Here is a 22,460-nt window from a genome sequence, read left to right as displayed (position 1 = left end):
TTCTATTTTTATTTTGCATTCATGGAGTTCTAAACTTTTTGGGTTGATTCCATTGTAATTTCTTAATTGGATTCTGAGGTTAGATCAATTAATTTCTTTGTTCTTTTTATTATTGTTGAAGTTTTTATTCATCTATGTCTTTTATCTATAAATCACGTAAGAAGTAATGATTTTAAATCTATATGCATGTTGGTCATATGAGTCCAAGGGTTTTTAAATTGAATTGAGACTTTACTTTGATTTTATTTAGAAACTTTCATATGATTAAATGAGTTTTTACCAATAATTGAGACTTTACTTTGGTTAAAGGTATTTACTCTAACTACAATTAATTGAGACTTTACTTTGATTAGTTAAGCTTTTTATTTGGTAAGGAGATAAAAGAATAGACATGATTAGGCATAGTATATTTGATTGAGATTGTACTTTGGTTGAATTTATTGTGGATAATCTAAAAGTTCTCACTTTTAATTGAGATTGTACTTTGGTTAAAAGTGAGAACGCCAACAAATTAATTGAGACTTTACATTGATTAATTTGTAAATTTACAACAATAATTAATTGAGCACTAATCTTTAGATAACTGATGATGAATCTATTTTGAAAAAGCAATGGAATCAATATATTTTCTTTACTATTGTTTATATCTTATTTTATCTTCTTATCTTTATCCCTCATATTTTTATAATTTTATTTGACTAACTCTTGTATAGTTTTATAAGAACTAACTTGTTAAAAATCAATTTCGTGTTTGTTGGGATACGACTTTGGGTTACTTTACCCTTACTATGTTGTTGACTACTTTTCTAACAATACTGAAATTGTTATAGATAAGTAGTATTAATTTCATCGCATCAACGACAACGTTATCACATACCCAATAATTTAAGTGAAATAAAAAAAGCTTCAAAGAATATAGAAACATTTAAGACAATAAAAGATATTAAAGTGGAAGAAAAATGTTATCTTCATTAACCTAAAAATATTCTAGAAACATTTAAGAAAAATAAACAAAATTACATATAAATCTCAACTAAAATCATAAAGAATCGAAAATCATTTCATACAAAAAAAATACATAATATTACAATTTTCAACTCATAATATTTGTTAATGAAATACAAATATCTTACCTTGGAATGAAACACACTACAAAAATAATTGTTTTTAGTGGGGGGGTTATATTTGGCGTTTCTGAGGGTTTTAACCCCCACTAATGGATTTAACAAGGGTTTGCAATTCTCCTGGAAGAGCCAACGTGGCTAAGTGATTATTAGGGGTTTTTAGCAACCCTTGGTAAAGTGCAACTTACTTGAGATTTTTTAACCTTCGCTATTGCTTGGGTTTTTCGAAACCCTTGCTACTACTTGAGGTTTTCTAAAACCCCCGCTACTGCTTGAGGTTTTCTAAAACCCTCGCTACTGCTTGGAGTTTTTCAAAACCCCCACTATTGCCTGAGGTTTTTCAAAACCCCCACTACTGCATGGGGTTTTTAGACAATCCCTACTCCCGTAGCTCAAACATCCCTAGAGAAAACAAAAGTTAAAGGAAAAAAATTAAAACAAAAGTTAAAGAGTCAAGAAACATAACAATATACCCAACAATTACAAATATAATAAAATGATAAGTGACTACAACAAAAGTAATTTAAAAATGCAATTAACTCTCAAACACAATTCATTGCTCGAAGGTAATTAGAAAAAAACAAATTTAAATGAAAAACTTAAAAAAATCATAAACACATAAGAATATCTAACATATGATATTGGTTTCCTAATGCAAACATCCTACCCTATCTTGTAGGCTCCATTGAAACTTAAAGGCACCTAAAAAAATTTAAATGATAAACGTAAAGAATCAATAAATATAACAAACTACCCAAATATTATGAATAAAATAATAGAACAACAGACTACAAAAAATAATGCAAAAATGTGCTCAAAGGTAGTTAGAGAAAACAATTTAAACAAAAAAACCCTCTTAAACAACATGTAAACATATTACAATATCCAATCCATAATAATAATAGTTTCTAAAATATAAAATGTTATCAATCTCTAAAACTTGGTACGGAAACACAAACTGTATTATTTCATATTTAATAAATTATCCTTATTTTGTAACAAAAATATCCCTAAATCATTGGAATCTAATTATATTCTTGAATAACATAAATATGATTATATTCTTAAATAATAACAACCTTTATTATATATCTAAATAATAACAATCTTGTTATATCCTTTAAAAATTTGGATATTATTATGTCTTTGAATGATAGGAATTTGATTAATATAGATGTCACCAAAAAAGTCATAATAAAGGTAACAACAACGACAATATAACTATTTGATTTATTTGATTCACATATATTTAAAATAAAATAAACCTATTTTAAAAAATTTAAAATCATCCAATGGAAAAATAGTGCAAGAATAAAAAATTATAATAAAACACATATAGTTGATAATCAAAAATAAAGAAGAAATAAAGACATATTTTTTAATGAAAAATCAAATGATTCTTAAACAAAGAAAACAATTTATCAATCAAAAATAGTTTGATGATGTATGGTTCTTGCATAACTTAAAACAGAATCCCAACAAAATCCCAAATAGAATCCCAATAAATAATGACACAATAATAAACATTATAAAAAATGATCTAACTTCTTTTTGGATTTCAATATTCAACTTATACCATAAGAACCAAAATATATATAAAAAATTCATCAAACATACAACCACAAAGCACAAACAATCGAAAGGTTAAAGAAATGATGTTAAGGAACATTTGACCTATTAATTTTAGTTTTTCATCTCTAAACCCTTCAATGGTAACTTTAACAAACCTTAAACTATGAAATACATACCAAAAGACCACAAAGAAAAAAAAAACCAAAACTAACATTTATTTAACACTTCAACCACAAATCATAACTAAACCAAAAAACATAATCGAAAAACCATTGGAGCTTTCAAGATAAACAAAAAAAACAAAAAAAAGAACTAAATAAACATGGAAATTGTAAAAAGTAACCTGATTTTCATAGGACCGTCACAAACTCTAATTACAATCTGACAATCTAACACCTTGGCTGCAGCTTGGATACAAGTTTCAAACTTTCATCCCCAAAATTCATACCAAGCACCAACCAAAGCTTATCTAAACAAAATATAGCAAACCCCTAAGTTCAATACAAAAGCATAAAATAAATGATGATTAAATAAGTAAAACTATACCAAATTGAACCAACACTGACATTACAAATCCAAAAAGAAACCCAAAAAATATAACCTTTGATGCTTACCTCTGCAGACCCAGAAGAAACTCAACCCAATTAAAAACTAAGAATGGTAAGGATGGGTATTTGTCAGAACAAAGAAGAAGAAGAAACTCAAACCAAAATCTAAAAATACATAATGAAGAGTTAAAACGAAAACTAAGAATGATAAGGATGACTATATTTCAGAACAAAGCCGAAGAAGAATTAATTTGGATGTTATTATTACACACATACAAAAAAAAAACTTCTTTCAGAATGAAGAGACAAAAACCAAATCAAGAAACCTTAACCTTTGATGAAGAAGATGTAAAGGAAGAACCTTAGATGATAAAGAAGAATAAGGCCTTCGATGAAGAAGAGGAAAAAGAAAACAAAATTTATGAAATGACAAAAATTGTAAAAAGCACACTAATAGAAAACAAAATTGTGAAATGACAAAAAAAAAAGGACAGTTGTCAAATATTTAGATATGGATATTTATGAAATATCCTAGCAATTTGGTTTCTTAGTTTTAAAGTAGACTAGGAATTTTCTTCATGTGTTCAGATTTGTATAGGTTTTCTTGGCAATTTTTATTCATTTTTACTTCCTATATTCAAAAATATTGTATATGCTTTTTAGAATGTTATTTCATCTGCTTTACATGGGTTTGGTCTCTAACTTTTTATTTTTACTTTTGTTTAATAAAGTTTTATTTGATGACAAATAATAAATGTATTTTAATGTATCATAAGCAAATATATCAAACTATAATTATTTTTAACATGGTTTTATAAAAAATAGAGAGGAGGAACTACACTTTAAACTATAATTGTGCATGAAAAGGATTACTCTAGAATGGTTTTTGATTTTCAGGCTTGCAGGAGCAACATTTTCCTTCCACATCAAATAAAACATTGAAGGTTGTAATGACATCAATGATGCCAAAGTGAATTCATAAGATGTAACAACAATTATGGAAATGATAATGAGAGAACACCATTAGGGGAACAACTATTAATGACAAAGGTTAGTGTATGATTATACACTACAAAGAAAACTTATAAATAGTGACCAATTTTTGTAACCAATAATTATTAGTTACTATAGTGACCAATTTAGATATCAATCTACAAAACTAAAAGTTATTGATTACTAAAATAGTCACTATTATAAATAAAAAATTATAATTGGGTCACTCAATTGGTCTTTAAATTAGCTATCAAAGAAAATTGGTCACTTAAAATTAGCTACCTAGGTTTTGACTACCAAAATGAATTAGTTTCTAAATTACACTAGTGTAGTAAGGACTTTTGGCACCGATTGTTTTTGGTATTTTGCCCTGGTTCCAGAACCGAGGCATATTAGGGCAAGATCAAAAGGACATGACTTTTGGCCTCAGGTGTGCGAACCAAAGCCAAAGCACAATCTGCAGTTTTCGAACCCTAGCGACCATCTTCTTCCCGCTGCCGCCACATACAGATTTATCGACCACCGCAGCCTCGCACCAGTCCATTCAACCACCATGGAATCAACCAACCTACAGTAGAACACGAACGACAATAGCATTGTAGACGCGAATATTGCGACACACCACCTCTGCAACACGAGCATATTGAAAATCATCGTCGCAAGAACGAATGTGTCAGCGCCTGCATCGCGAGTTCAGCCTCACTGCAAGCTACCATTGAAATCACTTGCACCTTGAAACATCATCTTGATACTCATAGAAACCTTAATCGCGCCACCAAGCACCTACAATGAGCAAAATGCGCAACACGTTGTGGTGGCTCTGAATAGCGCAACAGAGGTTTGATTTGGGGATGAAGAGAAACAGTGTTGCGATTCACGATTTGGGGACCTAAATCAGGCATATGGCCTCGGTTCAATTAATAACCGATGCCTAAAGTGCATACTGCCTCAGTCCTATTCCACCCAAGGCCAAAAACTCAGATATATGGCCTCAGTTCAATTAGTAACTGAGGCCTAAAGTGCATACTGCCTCGATCCTATTCCACCCGAGACCAAAAACTTTGCTGCCAATGGCATTTTTGAAATTTTGAAGAAATCTGATGCCTTATAGGCTTCGATTGCCTTTTAACCGAGGCAGAAAAGTCCCTATAGGCTTCGGTTGACTTTTGACCCGAGGCAAAAAAGTTCAAAAAATTGCAAAAATACCACCGCGTCCTTATAGGCTTCGGTTCTGCAATAACCGAGGCCTATAAGCCAATGTGATGAGTTCAAATTTTTGCCCTCATTTAATATTTAAATTTTGGGATTTAATTGAATTTTCTGTGCTTAAAGATTGATTTAATTAGGATTTGTGATTATTGGATTTATTGAGTAAGTTTGGTAAAAGTGGCGTAAAAATTGATTTTAGTTGCATAAAATATTATTGGATATTCTAACGTTTGTTAATGCAGCTGGAATTTATTTTTGGTCAATTAATAATGTGATTTTGAAATATTCAAAGTTACAAAATAAGTCCAAAATCAAGAAATTCTGAAAAAGAATAAATCAGGAGCTAAATGCACCCCCAGATTTTATTTGCACACCCCTTTTAAAGTGGACCACAAAAACCTGTTCTGCACCCCCAGTTTTCACTAAGTTGCACCCCTCCTACCACTTAAACTCCACTCAACCAGATCATGCCATGTGGCAATCCCCACCTTTTAAGATTAGCCAACCATAAGCCGCCACGTGTCATAATCCCCACCTCACCAAATTAACCAATCAGATTCTGCCACGTCATCATCTTCATCTCCCAAAACCCTAACCCTAATTTTCTCCTCGCCGGCCACCACGAACAGCAACGCCATCTTCTTCTCGCGTCCAATCTCGCCGGCCACCGCACCACCATCTCGCCTCAGCCATCGCCGGCCACCATCGTTTTCTCGTCCGCAGCGCCACCATCGCGACGCCATTTCCTTCTTCCTGCGAGCGTTCAGCCACGACCTCCACACCAGATCTACGGCCTTCGCACGCCACAGTTGCAGCACACACATCTCCTCGCCGCGCCACCACCATCTTCCTCCATTCGCGGCCGTCACAGAACCTCGCACTCACTACGAATCGTGCAGCCACCTTCACCTGCAAGAACGCCATCGCAGCCACCGCAGCAGCACTCTTCGCCGGAATCTGCACCATTTCCGCAGCGCACGCGAACCAGAACGCGCGAACGAGAACGAACCATGGCAGCCACCATTTTCGCACCAGCAGTGAAAACCATCCACGCGCACCAGCAGCGTCCACAAACCTCCACCACCACGCCTTCGTCGCCGGAGCAGGAGGAGCAGCCGCGCCGTCATCCACAAGCCTCCATGAAACCCTAAACGCAGCAAACCCTAGTCTGGAGAGAGAAAGTGCACTCTGCGCCATGTGTCAGTCTCTCAATGGACACTGAAATGGTCAAAACTGGTCAACTCTGGTCAACTGGTCAAAGTCAGCAGTCAACTCTGGTCAAAACTGCAAATATGGTTAAATGAGAAGGGCAGAATTGGAAATTTGACAGCAATTAAGTTGCTAATTAATTAAATAAAAATAAAAGATTTTAGCAACTGACAGATAAAGCCCAAAGTCCAGTGGAAGCCTATATAAAGAGACTTAAGGGAGCAGAGGACGGGGGACTGACAATTTTACAGCTGACAGCTTAGACACTTAGAACTCTCTGGTTTTGACAGATACCGTCTCCACCACATCTCTCATTCTTTCTTTTATTTTCTTTCTTTCATATCATCATGTATTCCATCAAAGCCATGGAGGGCTAAGCTTTAAGGGTTGATTCCACTGTAATTTCTTAAATGGATTCTGAGGTTAGATGAATTTATGTGTTTGTTATTTGATTATTGTTGTGGTTTTTGTTTATCTATGTCCTTTGCTTCTTAATCGAATAGAAAATAATGATTTTGAATCTACATGCATGCTAATCATATGAGTTAAAAGGTTTTTAAATTAAATTGAGACTTTACTTTGATTTTGTTTAGAAACTTTCATTTGATTAAATAAGTTTTTGCCAATAATTGAGACTTTAATTTGATTAGAGGTAATTACTTTAACTAAAATTAGTCAAGACTTTAATTTGATTAATTAAGTTTTCTATTTGGTAAAGAAACAAAGGAATAGACATGATTAGGCATAGTAAAATTAATTGAGACTGTACTTTGATTGAATTTACTATGGACAATCTAATAATTCTCACTTTTAATTGAGACTGTACTTTGATTAAAAGTGAGGATGCCAACAAATGAATTGAGTCTTTACATTGATTTATTTGTAAATCAACAACAATGATTAATTTAACAATAATCTCTAGATAACCAATGAAGAATCTTATTTAGAAAAAGCAGTGGAATTGACCTATTTACTATTACTGTGTTTACAATCTTCCGTGTCATTTTCTTTGCATATCAAAACCTCCCTATTTTTATAGTTGCTAGTTTTAAATTGCATTTTTGAGAATCAAATATTTGAGATCAATTCCGTATTCGTTGTGAGACGACTCAGGGTTATCTTAACCCTAACTATTTTCTTCACTACAAACTGGCAATACTGAAGTTGCTAAAGTAGTGGTAATTTGATCGCCTAACGACAGCGATATCACAATGTAAAAGCAACAAATTGCACTAGTGTTAGTGACTAATTTAGTAACTAATTATAATTGTTTAGTTATAATAGTGATATTTTAGTAAATTGTAAATTAGTATCTAAATTTATCAATATAATAACTAACTATTTTTTATTTCTATAATTGATTTCTAATAAAAAAAATTCTTATAGTAATAATTATGAAGCATAATAAAAATTATCACATCACCTTGATTTACTTTATTATAAACTGTCTTAGAAACACTGAGAAACACGGACAGTAAACATGAAATAACATGTTAATAATGTAACATTGTATTCAATGAAATAGGAGGATGATGTTCACAGCAAGAGATACCAACATGTCTGGGAAAGGGCTTCGGATCCAACGGAATTAGAATATCTTGTACATATTCAGAAGATCAATTTGTCTCAAAAGATAAAAACTCTGTAATCTCGATGACAAGAGTTCCATGTGATGGAATCTGAATCTAGCGTGTTATAATCCTGTTATTGGTTGTATTATATTTATTTTTCTTTCTTGTATTATGTTGTATATATTTTTAATTCATCCAATATGTAATGGATTTATCCTTTGAATTACTTAACTTTTTCATTTAAATTGCTTCCAGTATAATTTTACTTATTCATACGTACAATTTAGTAATCTAACAATTAAATTTCAATTTTCAAATTAAGTTTCGTTTAATTTGACCTTTTTCATTACAATGATTTTTACACCATTTAAAACAATTTTAAATAAAATATTATTTTCAAAACCCAAACTGCACATATTATTTTTATTAATTTTTAAATATCTTATACATTTAGATATTTTATCCCTGTTATAATTTTTTTTTCTCTAAAAATGTTTACTTATTTTTATTTGTATCTAAGTATGATAATTATTTTTATCTTTAACCCAGCTTATTTATTCGTTTTAAGAACTTATACAACAATAAAAAGAAATTTGAATAATTAATAAATAAATAAAAAATTAATAATTTTTTTTATTAAAAATAAGAAAATTTACGAAATAGTTAAACCTTAGTTAAAGTTAAAAAAATTATATTAATGGCCTTATTCATATAAATCAACATCAAAGTATATATATATATATATATATATATATATATATATATATATATATATATATATATATATATATATATATATATATTAAAATTACATTAAAAATAATAAATTCATCACCTTCTTACTGTTTTTTTTAAACCTAACGTGTACACAATCAGTATAATATATTTACAATTCATCCGTTAAATTAATTAAAATTATATTCTTTATAAAATTATTTAACTCTATCCATATATACATATCAATAGAGGGATGTTTTTTTAAAAGAGTTATTTCACATTCTTATTATTCATTTTCTTAACATCTATAAATGGATGAAATTACTCTGACGAGTGTTTGACAGATGATAAAGTTTTAGTTTATTGAAAATCTAAACATGAGAAAATATGTTTGTAATGTATAGGTTACTTATTAAAAAAAAAAAAGATTATTAAGAAAGAATGTTTCAATTGTCTTAAATTACTTTCTCGATATATTTTATTTGTATATATTTAATTTTTCAATGATATTAATAAATACTGCTTCTACGGTTCATTTTAGGCTGGTTTTTTCCAGCTTAATAATTTCTACCTACACCCCATAATGTAAGGCCCCATTTCTTTTCTGCCCTAAAGTTAGTGGGCTGCCCTACAGGATTGGGCCTAAAGGCCGGCCCATAGGATAAAAGCTTTTGTGTTGCCCTAATCCCACACTCACTTCCACTCTTGCAGAACTCAGCAGCCGTCACCCCTTCCGCACTAGAGCTCTGCTAGGGTTTACTCCTAACCTTGAACCAGTGAGCTCAGTTGCGTTTCCTAGCCCCATGTAAGTACTCTACACCTCAGGTCTTGCTTTTCTTCCGCCTTTATGTTATACTTCCAGTAGGGGTTCGTCGTAGGCTTACGTATGCTCTTCCGCATCTGTTCCACAGCTCAGTAATCTGCCGTTGGAGCTTCGCGTTCCGTTGTTGGAGACGCACCCCGCTCTTAGCCTTTTTCCAGGTCATTTTGGTCTGTGTTTGCGTTGGTTGTTGTTTGTATGGTTTAATCCTTCGATTTGGTGTGTGAGAATGCTTTGTATGCTTGTTTGGTTCGATAAACATGGTTGTTGCAGTGAAGAACAGTGGCGAGACTTGTTAATCTCGCCCAAGCGAGCCAGTCTCGCCTAAGCGAGAGGAACAGGGAGCTCGCCTAGGACTCTTGTGCGAAAGGTCGCCCAGGCGACCAGCTCGGCTTCTTGAGCGAGCGAGCATCTCGCCCAGGCAAGAGGGGTCTCGCCTAAGCGAGATCCCGTGATGTTCCCTGGGTGCTTCGTCGAACCCTCGCCTAGGCGAAGGAGGGGCTCGCCTGAGCGAAACCCTTCAGCCTAAGCGAGGGGTTGTGATGTGATCCCAACAAGGCTTATAGCTTGGGTCAACGCCTAGGCCCAAATCATGCTCAAGGCCCAATACATGGCCCATATTCACCTTCAAGCCCAAGCCCATCAAGAGGCCCAATAACAAGGAGCATGCTCAAAAAGATCCAATTAGGCTTCATTCAAGATGGCCTAAACCCACTTGGGCTTCTCACACTCTTCACATTGGCCAAAGAAGATATGAAGATTTGAAGAGGTGTATCAAAGAGCAATAGAATAGCAATAATATTGGCCCATTGTTTAGGCTTTGCTTTCTAGAATAATAAGTCAAACAATGAGTAGTTCAATTGATAAAATTGGGCTTGACTAAGCCCAATAGGAGATTTGGCCATGAGCTATCAAAAGAGCCAAGGTGGACTAAGTGGAAGTCAACACTTCTTCCTACACCTCATGGATCCAAAGCATCCAAGGGTTAGGAATGCTTCCTCCTTTTCCAAGGCATCATCCTATGGTCAAGATCAAGCCTCCTTCTCCAAGCTTGATCTAAGGGCCAAGATCAAGGCCCACTCCATCCAAGGGCTCACTTTTCTCATGTGTAAATGGCTTCATATAAAAGCCAAAATTTCACTCATTTGTAGACACTCTTGAAATTTTATGCAATAGATGCAACTTGAGTTGAGAGCACTCCTCCCTCTATTGCCTTTGAGAGTCACCACTTTCTAGAGATTTCCTCTCTCTACCTCTAGCCACCTTCCTTAGGCTAGCATAAATTAGGAAATCCTATCACCTATTTCACCTTTCATTGCTTGCAAGTGCCTTCCAACTTGCCTCCATTCCTTCATCCATTTCCGCTGCCCATGGAGCTCTTCATTCACCTTTGGAGCTCCACCATAATGGTATCAAGAGCCATCAAACCATGGTATCTCAAGGTTTGGTAAGGTTCTTTCCTAGTCTTGTGTTTCCTTCATTTTCCGTCTTGTTCTCATCTTCTTCTTCTTCTTCTTTGTTTTTCTTTCACATTTACCATTCATTGTCTATTATATTGTGTTTCTCCATTGATTCCATGCAACTATGAGACTACAAGAGTGTTCTACACTCTATTTGTAGATTTCCTTGCTTGCTATGGTTCACATATTTTACTAGCTTTCCTTTACATTTCAGCACCATTTTTTTTTTGCTTCCATTGTGTTTCTTGTCATTTTTATTCGGTGATTCTTTTTTCTTTTCAATTTCCACCGTTCAAGTTGTGTTCTATGTCTTGTTCATGCTTTCTTTTACATGTTTCTTCAATTTTCCACCGTTTACATTCATTTTCTGCACTTGCTTGAGTGAAACCGTGCCAAACTCCACTCCAAAATGCAATGAAGCTTCATGCTATGCGTGTGGTTGTTTGAGTCAGCTTTCCTCACTGTTTTAATGCCATTTCACCGATTGGTTTGTGCCTTAGAGTGTCCTAAGATGTTCATCTTCATCTATGCTTGATTCTAGATCATACTCAAGCTCCAAATCGAATTGATTTGTCTATTGAACATCTTCCCCTTTCACTCTGCTTTTGCTTCTGTTTTCAACTTTTTTTTCCACTGCATACCTTCTGTTTGAGAAGTGTCACGAGTGACTCAGTGCACCAAATTTTAAGCTGATTGTTGCTTCGAAAAGCTAAGTCATAGACGAACATTCTCCAACAAGAATCATTCAATTATGTTGAGAATTGAATTCTATACAAATTTTTGAAATAGAGGCAACTTTCTGCATTTTTCAGTGCCAGTTTGCTGCTGTTTTCACTTGTGTCCTGACGCACACTTTTCTTGTGTGATTTAACTGTAACGATTCATAGCACCGAATCACCTTCTGATTTTTGTCTAATTTACTTAACATCTGGACGAAAAATTAGCAAAAAGAATCATTCAAATATGTCAAGTACAAAAAATATGAAAATTCTTCAAAGTTAAGGCATCTGTCAGCGTTTTCTGGTGCTGTGTTTTCGAAAAAATCACTGTTTAGTGCATTTTTGGTGTGTTTTGCTTCAGAATTTCAGTGCTCTTGGTCTATACATTTGCTTGTTTATATGTGTATTCAATATTGCCATCAATTGCTTTCATTTGGAGTGGATTACTTCCCTCACATTGGCATACATGCAATGAATACCATAAGCATTTTATGAGCACTGCAGTTTCTGTTTTTGGTTTTTACTCTATTCTAGTTCCATTCTAGGATTCCTTTTGTTGTGCTTTCCTTTCTTTCAAGCCTTAATTTCTTGCTTGTCCTTGTTTTTGGCTATTCAATTCAGTCTTGTCAAATCATATTCAATGTGGTTCAACTTTCTTAATTAGCTTTTCTTGTGTTATACATTTCAATTGGCAAGTAATGTTGGCTTCAATGCTCTTGATTGTGAATTAAGTGATTTTGTTTTCCAAATTGGTTGCTAGTCTAAGGTAGCATTTTAGGTGGTGGTTGAGAAGTAAAACTATAGAGAGTGTGCTTGAATTCTTCCTCTCACCTTCACCATCTTTTGGAAAGTTTTGAGCCATCAATTTCTTGCTTGAGTGAGAGCTAACCAATGCCTTTGGCATAGTTTGTTTGCTATTTTTGTTCATTATTTTGGCCAGGTTTTGTTGCTGTTTGGTGTTGCATTTTGCATCCACAAGGGGTCCAAATATTCCTCCAATTGGTGTATACTTCAAAGCCATCAACTAAGGCTTCATTTGGCACCAAAGTGCTCTTGGGAGTGCATCACTTTGCTGTCCAAAATTGTGCTGTTCAAGTTGGCCTTGGGAGTAGCTTCCAACACCAATTTCAAGCATTTTTGTTGGCCATTGTGGCTTGTAATTGTTGCATCTTTTAGTTTACTAGTTTTTCTACAATTTGGTCACTTCTTTTGGTCAATTTGGAGCATCCTTTGTGCCTTATTTTCTACTCAAAGTTCTCTAAAAGTTTGGTGCTCTTGGGTTGCTCCTCTTTGCCTAAATTTTGTGTACCAATTTTAACTCTCTTTGAACTTGTATTTTGGCCTACTTAGGTGTCTTGGGGAACCACAAGGTGTTCAATCCCATCTCCTAAGTAGAACCTTTCTCATCCATTAGTAATTCGCTTTTAGTGGTAAGTGTGTTGAAAGTTCTAAGTGCTTTCTCACCTTACATTAGGCTGCATAGCTTAGATTCATGTTTTCACGTTGCATAGTGGCTTGATTTGTGAGACCAAAGTCTCTAATCTTTTGCCATTTAGGGGTCCGTTTTTAGTGTTAAATTTCTTTGAGTCTTGTTTGCTTGTTTTGTGCTTAGTGACTCAAGTGATTCTATTTACTTAACACTTAGACAATTGTGTGATCTTTGAAACCTCTTACAAGTGTATCTTGGCAAGGATTGGCCTTGGTATTTAAGAAGTCTTAAAGACTCACCTCGCCTAACCTGGAGGTCCACTTGTGATTGATTTCCTCTACCACACTTTTTTCAAGTTGCATAAGTTCATTTAATCACCATGAGTACATATTCTACATATAGTCCTAGGTTGCATAAGCATGGTAGTCATGAGTTGCATCATACATTTCATAGTGACATTCCATTCTTTGGGGAGGATATAGGACCAATATCATTTAGAGATTGGATGTGGGATACCGAGAAATTGGTGCAACCATTGTTTAGTAAATATAGTCAATTTGACATTCTTAGGCATGTTACTTCTAGGTTTATAGGACGTGCATTCGAGTGGTGGCAAGAGAGGCAATATAAAGTGAAAAAGGGGACAAAATCATGCATTAATACATTTTATGAATTGAAAGCATGCATGTGGAAACATTTCATTCCCCCTTCATTTAGGATCACTAAAGAGCAACAAGCTAGGATAGAAAACTTCATTGACATAAGGGATGCTTTCATCCAAAATCTTGCTAAGTTTTCTAGACTAGAAAAAGATTTTAAGCACAATTTGGACTTGCTCTTGAGTGAACAAAGAAAGAAAGCAAAACATAAGAAAGAGCAAGCAATACTTAAAAAGCTTCGAGAGTATGAAAAGAAGAGAGAAAAAGAAGAGCTTGAGAAACTTTGTGCTAAAAGAGAACAAGAGGAAAAAGAGATAAAAGAGAGGAAGAAAAGAGATGAAGAAGAAAAGGCAAAAGAGGAAAGTCTTAGAAAAGCCAAAGAAGAGAATAAGAGAAAAGACTTTGAAGCAAGAGAGAAATTAAAAAAAAAGAGTGAGTTTGAAAGAAAATCAAAAGTGGTCGAGTTAAAGAGTAATTCAACCTCAAGGGAACTCATTGTTAGGGATTTGGTGTGTAATCCTTCACCAATTCCTTTCATGAAGACCCTAGTTCCAAAGGGAGTTTTCCCATCTTTAAACTCTTCTCACTTTGTCATTAAATCTTTGGTTTTGTTTCCCTCTCAAACATTTTGTTCTCCATCTCATTCACTTATTTCATACTCCTCATCATATTGTACCAAAATACACTTTGACTTTAAAACTCTTTTCAAAAATCATCTAAGTCAAAGTGTAAGACATTTTTTTGTGAAGTGGGCCTATTATCAACCTTTTTCCATTTTATAAGCCCACTTTCACAAATTCCACATTCATGTATGCTGCATGGTCTCCATGATTTTAATGCCATTTTATTTGATGACTATTGCAGATATGTGTTTGATCCTGGTGGAACCTCAAATTTGGTTGCTGTAAGCCTTAAACAACCCTATTGATCTGAGGTCAGATTCTCTTCAAGTGGAAGGGGATGATGTGATCCCAACAAGGCTTATAGCTTGGGTCAACGCCTAGGCCCAAATCATGCTCAAGGCCCAATACATGGCCCACATTCACCTTCAAGCCCAAGCCCATCAAGAGGCCCAATAACAAGGAGCATGCTCAAAAAGATCCAATTAGGCTTCATTCAAGATGGCCTAAACCCACTTGGGCTTCTCACACTCTTCACATTGGCCAAAGAAGATATGAAGATTTGAAGAGGTGTATCAAAGAGCAATAAAATAGCAATAATATTGGCCCATTGTTTAGGCTTTGCTTTCTAGAATAATAAGTCAAACAATGAGTAGTTCAATTGATAAAATTGGGCTTGACTAAGCCCAATAGGAGATTTGGCCATGAGCTATCAAAAGAGCCAAGGTGGACTAAGTGGAAGTCAACACTTCTTCCTACACCTCATGGATCCAAAGCATCCAAGGGTTAGGAATGCTTCCTCCTTTTCCAAGGCATCATCCTATGGTCAAGATCAAGCCTCCTTCTCCAAGCTTGATCTAAGGGCCAAGATCAAGGCCCACTCCATCCAAGGGCTCACTTTTCTCATGTGTAAATGGCTTCATATAAAAGCCAAAATTTCACTCATTTGTAGACACTCTTGAAATTTTATGCAATAGATGCAACTTGAGTTGAGAGCACTCCTCCCTCTATTGCCTTTGAGAGTCACCACTTTCTAGAGATTTCCTCTCTCTACCTCTAGCCACCTTCCTTAGGCTAGCATAAATTAGGAAATCCTATCACCTATTTCACCTTTCATTGCTTGCAAGTGCCTTCCAACTTGCCTCCATTCCTTCATCCATTTCCGCTGCCCATGGAGCTCTTCATTCACCTTTGGAGCTCCACCATAATGGTATCAAGAGCCATCAAACCATGGTATCTCAAGGTTTGGTAAGGTTCTTTCCTAGTCTTGTGTTTCCTTCATTTTCCGTCTTGTTCTCATCTTCTTCTTCTTCTTCTTTGTTTTTCTTTCACATTTACCATTCATTGTCTATTATATTGTGTTTCTCCATTGATTCCATGCAACTATGAGACTACAAGAGTGTTCTACACTCTATTTGTAGATTTCCTTGCTTGCTATGGTTCACATATTTTACTAGCTTTCCTTTACATTTCAGCACCATTTTTTTTTTGCTTCCATTGTGTTTCTTGTCATTTTTATTCGGTGATTCTTTTTTCTTTTCAATTTCCACCGTTCAAGTTGTGTTCTATGTCTTGTTCATGCTTTCTTTTACATGTTTCTTCAATTTTCCACCGTTTACATTCATTTTCTGCACTTGCTTGAGTGAAACCGTGCCAAACTCCACTCCAAAATGCAATGAAGCTTCATGCTATGCGTGTGGTTGTTTGAGTCAGCTTTCCTCACTGTTTTAATGCCATTTCACCGATTGGTTTGTGCCTTAGAGTGTCCTAAGATGTTCATCTTCATCTATGCTTGATTCTAGATCATACTCAAGCTCCAAATCGAATTGATTTGTCTATTGAACATCTTCCCCTTTCACTCTGCTTTTGCTTCTGTTTTCAACTTTTTTTTCCACTGCATACCTTCTGTTTGAGAAGTGTCACGAGTGACTCAGTGCACCAAATTTTAAGCTGATTGTTGCTTCGAAAAGCTAAGTCATAGACGAACATTCTCCAACAAGAATCATTCAATTATGTTGAGAATTGAATTCTATACAAATTTTTGAAATAGAGGCAACTTTCTGCGTTTTTCAGTGCCAGTTTGCTGCTGTTTTCACTTGTGTCCTGACGCACACTTTTCTTGTGTGATTTAACTGTAACGATTCATAGCACCGAATCACCTTCTGATTTTTGTCTAATTTACTTAACATCTGGACGAAAAATTAGCAAAAAGAATCATTCAAATATGTCAAGTACAAAAAATATGAAAATTCTTCAAAGTTAAGGCATCTGTCAGCGTTTTCTGGTGCTGTGTTTTCGAAAAAATCACTGTTTAGTGCATTTTTGGTGTGTTTTGCTTCAGAATTTCAGTGCTCTTGGTCTATACATTTGCTTGTTTATATGTGTATTCAATATTGCCATCAATTGCTTTCATTTGGAGTGGATTACTTCCCTCACATTGGCATACATGCAATGAATACCATAAGCATTTTATGAGCACTGCAGTTTCTGTTTTTGGTTTTTACTCTATTCTAGTTCCATTCTAGGATTCCTTTTGTTGTGCTTTCCTTTCTTTCAAGCCTTAATTTCTTGCTTGTCCTTGTTTTTGGCTATTCAATTCAGTCTTGTCAAATCATATTCAATGTGGTTCAACTTTCTTAATTAGCTTTTCTTGTGTTATACATTTCAATTGGCAAGTAATGTTGGCTTCAATGCTCTTGATTGTGAATTAAGTGATTTTGTTTTCCAAATTGGTTGCTAGTCTAAGGTAGCATTTTAGGTGGTGGTTGAGAAGTAAAACTATAGAGAGTGTGCTTGAATTCTTCCTCTCACCTTCACCATCTTTTGGAAAGTTTTGAGCCATCAATTTCTTGCTTGAGTGAGAGCTAACCAATGCCTTTGGCATAGTTTGTTTGCTATTTTTGTTCATTATTTTGGCCAGGTTTTGTTGCTGTTTGGTGTTGCATTTTGCATCCACAAGGGGTCCAAATATTCCTCCAATTGGTGTATACTTCAAAGCCATCAACTAAGGCTTCATTTGGCACCAAAGTGCTCTTGGGAGTGCATCACTTTGCTGTCCAAAATTGTGCTGTTCAAGTTGGCCTTGGGAGTAGCTTCCAACACCAATTTCAAGCATTTTTGTTGGCCATTGTGGCTTGTAATTGTTGCATCTTTTAGTTTACTAGTTTTTCTACAATTTGGTCACTTCTTTTGGTCAATTTGGAGCATCCTTTGTGCCTTATTTTCTACTCAAAGTTCTCTAAAAGTTTGGTGCTCTTGGGTTGCTCCTCTTTGCCTAAATTTTGTGTACCAATTTTAACTCTCTTTGAACTTGTATTTTGGCCTACTTAGGTGTCTTGGGGAACCACAAGGTGTTCAATCCCATCTCCTAAGTAGAACCTTTCTCATCCATTAGTAATTCGCTTTTAGTGGTAAGTGTGTTGAAAGTTCTAAGTGCTTTCTCACCTTACATTAGGCTGCATAGCTTAGATTCATGTTTTCACGTTGCATAGTGGCTTGATTTGTGAGACCAAAGTCTCTAATCTTTTGCCATTTAGGGGTCCGTTTTTAGTGTTAAATTTCTTTGAGTCTTGTTTGCTTGTTTTGTGCTTAGTGACTCAAGTGATTCTATTTACTTAACACTTAGACAATTGTGTGATCTTTGAAACCTCTTACAAGTGTATCTTGGCAAGGATTGGCCTTGGTATTTAAGCAAGATCCCATGATGTTCCCTGGGTGCTTCGTCGAACCCTCGCCTAGGCGAAGGAGGGGCTCGCCTGAGCGAGCACGTCTCGCCTGAGCGAAACCCTTCAGCCTGAGCGAGGGGTTGGGCGAGGCAATATGTTGTTTGGGTGCTTGTTTATTCTTGGACAATGGATATTGACTTCAGTGTGAATTGTATGATGAGAAACATGTATATAATGGAATATTATGTGTACTTGGCATGAATTATGAATTGTGTATGACGGGTTGGATATGAAATTGGCATGTGAAATGAATGAGTGGTGTGGAACTAAAGGAACATGGTATTAATATGAGATGAGGCCCTAGATTCATGGGGTGGTGATGATCAGAGGTATGGATTCGAAATATGATGCGTATGAGGAATTGATCTCAGGGGTTGGTATGGAAATGTAAATATAATTTTATGTTCATTTATTGCTGACCTATGAATGTTGGTCCGTGTCAGCGTATAAATTCCTTGGGGTCTCTAGGTGAGACCTCTGGGGTCGCGCTTCAGTGGTCGGGACGTAATTTCATGGCCCCTGTTAGTGGGTGTCCATGGTGGTGCCCCATCTGTATAAGTAGGTAAGGATTCAAGGTAAGGACTGCATCCTGACACTCTAAAGGGTCAGTTAGTCTCACTTAGAGCGGACTGACTCCTGTGGTGAGAGTAGTAGGAGGCCTGAAATTCATTAAGGGCTAACCTTGTGGTGAGGAAGATATGATTCATCATAACACTTGTATTACGTAGCTCAGGATCGAGCAGCTCAAGGTCGAGCAGAGGTATCCACCACAAGTGCAAGCATCCACTGAATCCGACCAAGTTATACGTATCTGGATGAGTCGAGTCGAGTCGTAGTGTATTGAATGAGGAGTCATAACATGTTTGGTTGTTATGTGGATATGAGATGATGAAAATATATTTGATTGCATGATGAATATGTTGTTGGCTCTAGCTTACCCGTTTTGTTGTATGGTTGTATTGTATGTGGCTGTTCTTTCTTGCGATGATCATCAATTTGATTGATGGGAGCAGATGGGCGAGGTTCTCGTGGCCAACAAGGGAATGGTGATTCCGCCGCTTAGTCATCTGGGCTGGAGTTTTCTTCATGTTTTCTTTAGGGCTATGGCCCATGTATCTCTTTATGCATTTCTACTCTATACTCTTTGTTAGACTTGTATTCGGCTTTCCTTTAGCATCCTGGTGTGCCCTAGTTTTGTGGGGGTTGTGTTAAGGACCCCAAGACTACGCTACAGTATTACTATTATGTGACGTTTTCCTTTAATTTCGCTTAATAATTAAATGGGACGTTACACATAACATCGTCATTTAATTTTTTTTTGTAAAAGTGAACCACTTTTTCGGACTTTTCAAACCTTGATTTGGATGTTTGTTCGTTACACCATCAAATTTCTCTCTACACCTCCATCGTACTGGATTTTGCTTTCCAGAATACACTTAACAATTCTGAAACTCATCTATCTCACTCTTATTATCTCACTCTAAATAAAAATTTTTGGAAGTCTATTATAGAGTGCAAGAAGAAATTTGATGGGTGCAAGAAGAAACATACCTTAATTTTGATGTACTATAATGGCCAGATTGCCCTATCTCAGAAAACCGTCAATCCAAAAACTACTAACCTAAAATTACCACTAAGCCAAAAGTACACTGCAGATAACCTCCCATGTTCCACCAAGTATCCGGTAATAAAGATATCACGAACACATGACCGTGAAATATCCATCTGAGAGCCTCAAATGTTGTGGTAAGATAAATGTACCACACCTAGCCAACTCAACCAAATAATAATAATAATAAACGATCACCACATCTATACGGAAAATAATTCAGGTAGCCGGCCTACGCTGACCTAGGTCTAACCGGCCTAAACCGATAACCCAAGTCGCTAAAGGAAGAGCCAGCCTAGGACGACATGCGAACAATTACGGCATAAGCTGCTAAAGAAGTAATCAGACTACATCGACTACTCTAAAAGACTTGAGGAAACCAAAACACTCATAAAAATCAGTAAGCCCACAATAATCATGCAGCGAAAATTTGTGGCAGAGAGGAAAGTTATTTTGAAGCTCGGGGAAGTCAATGAATTCCAGCTGGAGTTGATCAGATGCGGTTAGGAAAGGCTGGGTAGCTACCCTAGCACATTCAGTGTAACCTTGCTGAAAGAATTTTATGCCAATGCCAAGGTTACCACCTCTACAGCTCCCACCTTTCTCAATTATGTGCGGGGGAAAAGGGTGCCCTTTGATGCTGACATGATCAATGAATTTTTGGGCACCCAGCTAGTTGATGATGTGGAATGCCAATTCTCATCGTTGGATGATGAGGGTGTGGCGCCCGGAGAGCTGATCCAAGCATTCTGCTTGGCGGGTCAAGGATTTCATAGGGGCACGATTCAGCGAGGTTCCCTTCACCCCTGGCCTGATTCTGGTCAGCCTTTGTGCATGCCAACATATCTTCATGCTCCCATGTGTCTAATATCACGGAGGGACGTGCCACCATTTTGTACACCATCCTGACAAGTCAGGTGATGGATGTGGGGCAATATATTGCCAATGAGATCCACTGATGTGCCAATGCTGCAGACAAGGCCGCTCTTGGTCATCCCTCTCTCATCACCCATCTTTGCAGCCTGGCAAGGGTGGACATCTCTGTACCCCCTTTGGAGAAAGCAACGCAGGACCTAAACTTTTCATATTTTCAAAGGTTTTGCTTAGTTGCTCCCAAACCCAGGAGGCGCCATCAGCCACAGACATAGCCTGAGCTAGAGCCCGAGCACGATGCAACTCCCACGATTGATATGCGATTGCAAGCTTCAGAGGCCAAGCTAAATCATCTTCAGCTCCTGGAACCCCAGATGCAAGCTTTATACCGGTTGGGGATGGCCAATGCAGATATGCTTAGGAGCATCTCCCTAACGATTCCAGAGTTGAGCACCACGTTAGCTAAGGAGTTTGCAGCCATTGTTGCTTGGTTTGGGGCCTATGCCACTTCTGCTGGGGGAGGTGGAGCCTCAGCTATCAGAGATGATGAGGAGGAGAAGCTAGACGAAGAGGACGAGGATGACGCCTAAGCTTGGAGAGAGTGAATCATATTTTGCAAGACTTGTTTTGCTGATAGTCTTGATTTAATTTATGCTTTTAGATTTCAGTTTTAACTTTCTTTTGATAGTGTTGAACTTTGTAGCTTAGTGTTGAACTTTGTAGCTTGGTTGGTGAACTAATCTTTTGCATTGAATTGGTACTTTTCATGATCATCTTTTGTGCTTGTTATTAAATGATGTTGAATTGGCTTGTGAGCATGAGCTTATGGTTGTTCTCATTTTGATATAGTGATGCTTGATTTTAATTGTGATGAATGATTTTGGCATATGTTGACAATTGTGGAACCCAAAGTACCTTGTGAGAGGTTGTGCCCCATAGTTGATTTGTGTGAATGCTATCACTGTGGACTCATAATTGACTTTGCTTGAGTTCATTTGCTAATCAATACTTGCATGCTACAGATGATCAAGGCAATCTTTCTTTTTTCTTGTTATATAATTGAGCCAATCCTTTTCAAGTTGAATTCTTGTGCAAACCCTTTGAGTCTTCTTTGAGCCTTAAAGATAAAATGTGTCATTCCTTGAACCTTGAGCATAGTAAATATATTGACTACCTTACTTTGAGCTTGAGAGAGCAAATGATTGTTAGTCATGAGTATGGTTCATGTTTGGGGGAATTATTGCTGATATAAGGGAGCATGAGAAAATTTGTAAAGTTTTTGGTTCAATTCAATTAAAAAAAAGAAAATAAAATAAAATTGGTGCAAGCAAGTTGGGAATTGGTTTCATTTGTTCAATAGAGAAGGGAGAAAAATACTTTCATGATTTGATTAGTTGCTCTCTTAGCTCAAGGTACTTTTGCTATCCTGAAAAATCAAATTTCCTTCTTAGCCTAGCCACGATACAAGCCATAAAAGCCCTTGTGATGATAACATGCTTGTGAAAGTTTTAGCCATTTTGAACAAAAAGCAAAGTTGAATTGTGTGACATTGTGATGGTGGAGAGAATGTTGTTTATATCCATACACCAGTGGGCTTGAGTGA

Source organism: Vigna unguiculata, chromosome 7 (assembly GCF_004118075.2).
Source record: "Vigna unguiculata cultivar IT97K-499-35 chromosome 7, ASM411807v1, whole genome shotgun sequence".
Lineage (NCBI taxonomy): Eukaryota > Viridiplantae > Streptophyta > Magnoliopsida > Fabales > Fabaceae > Vigna > Vigna unguiculata.
Note: the sequence above shows the minus strand (reverse complement) of the source record.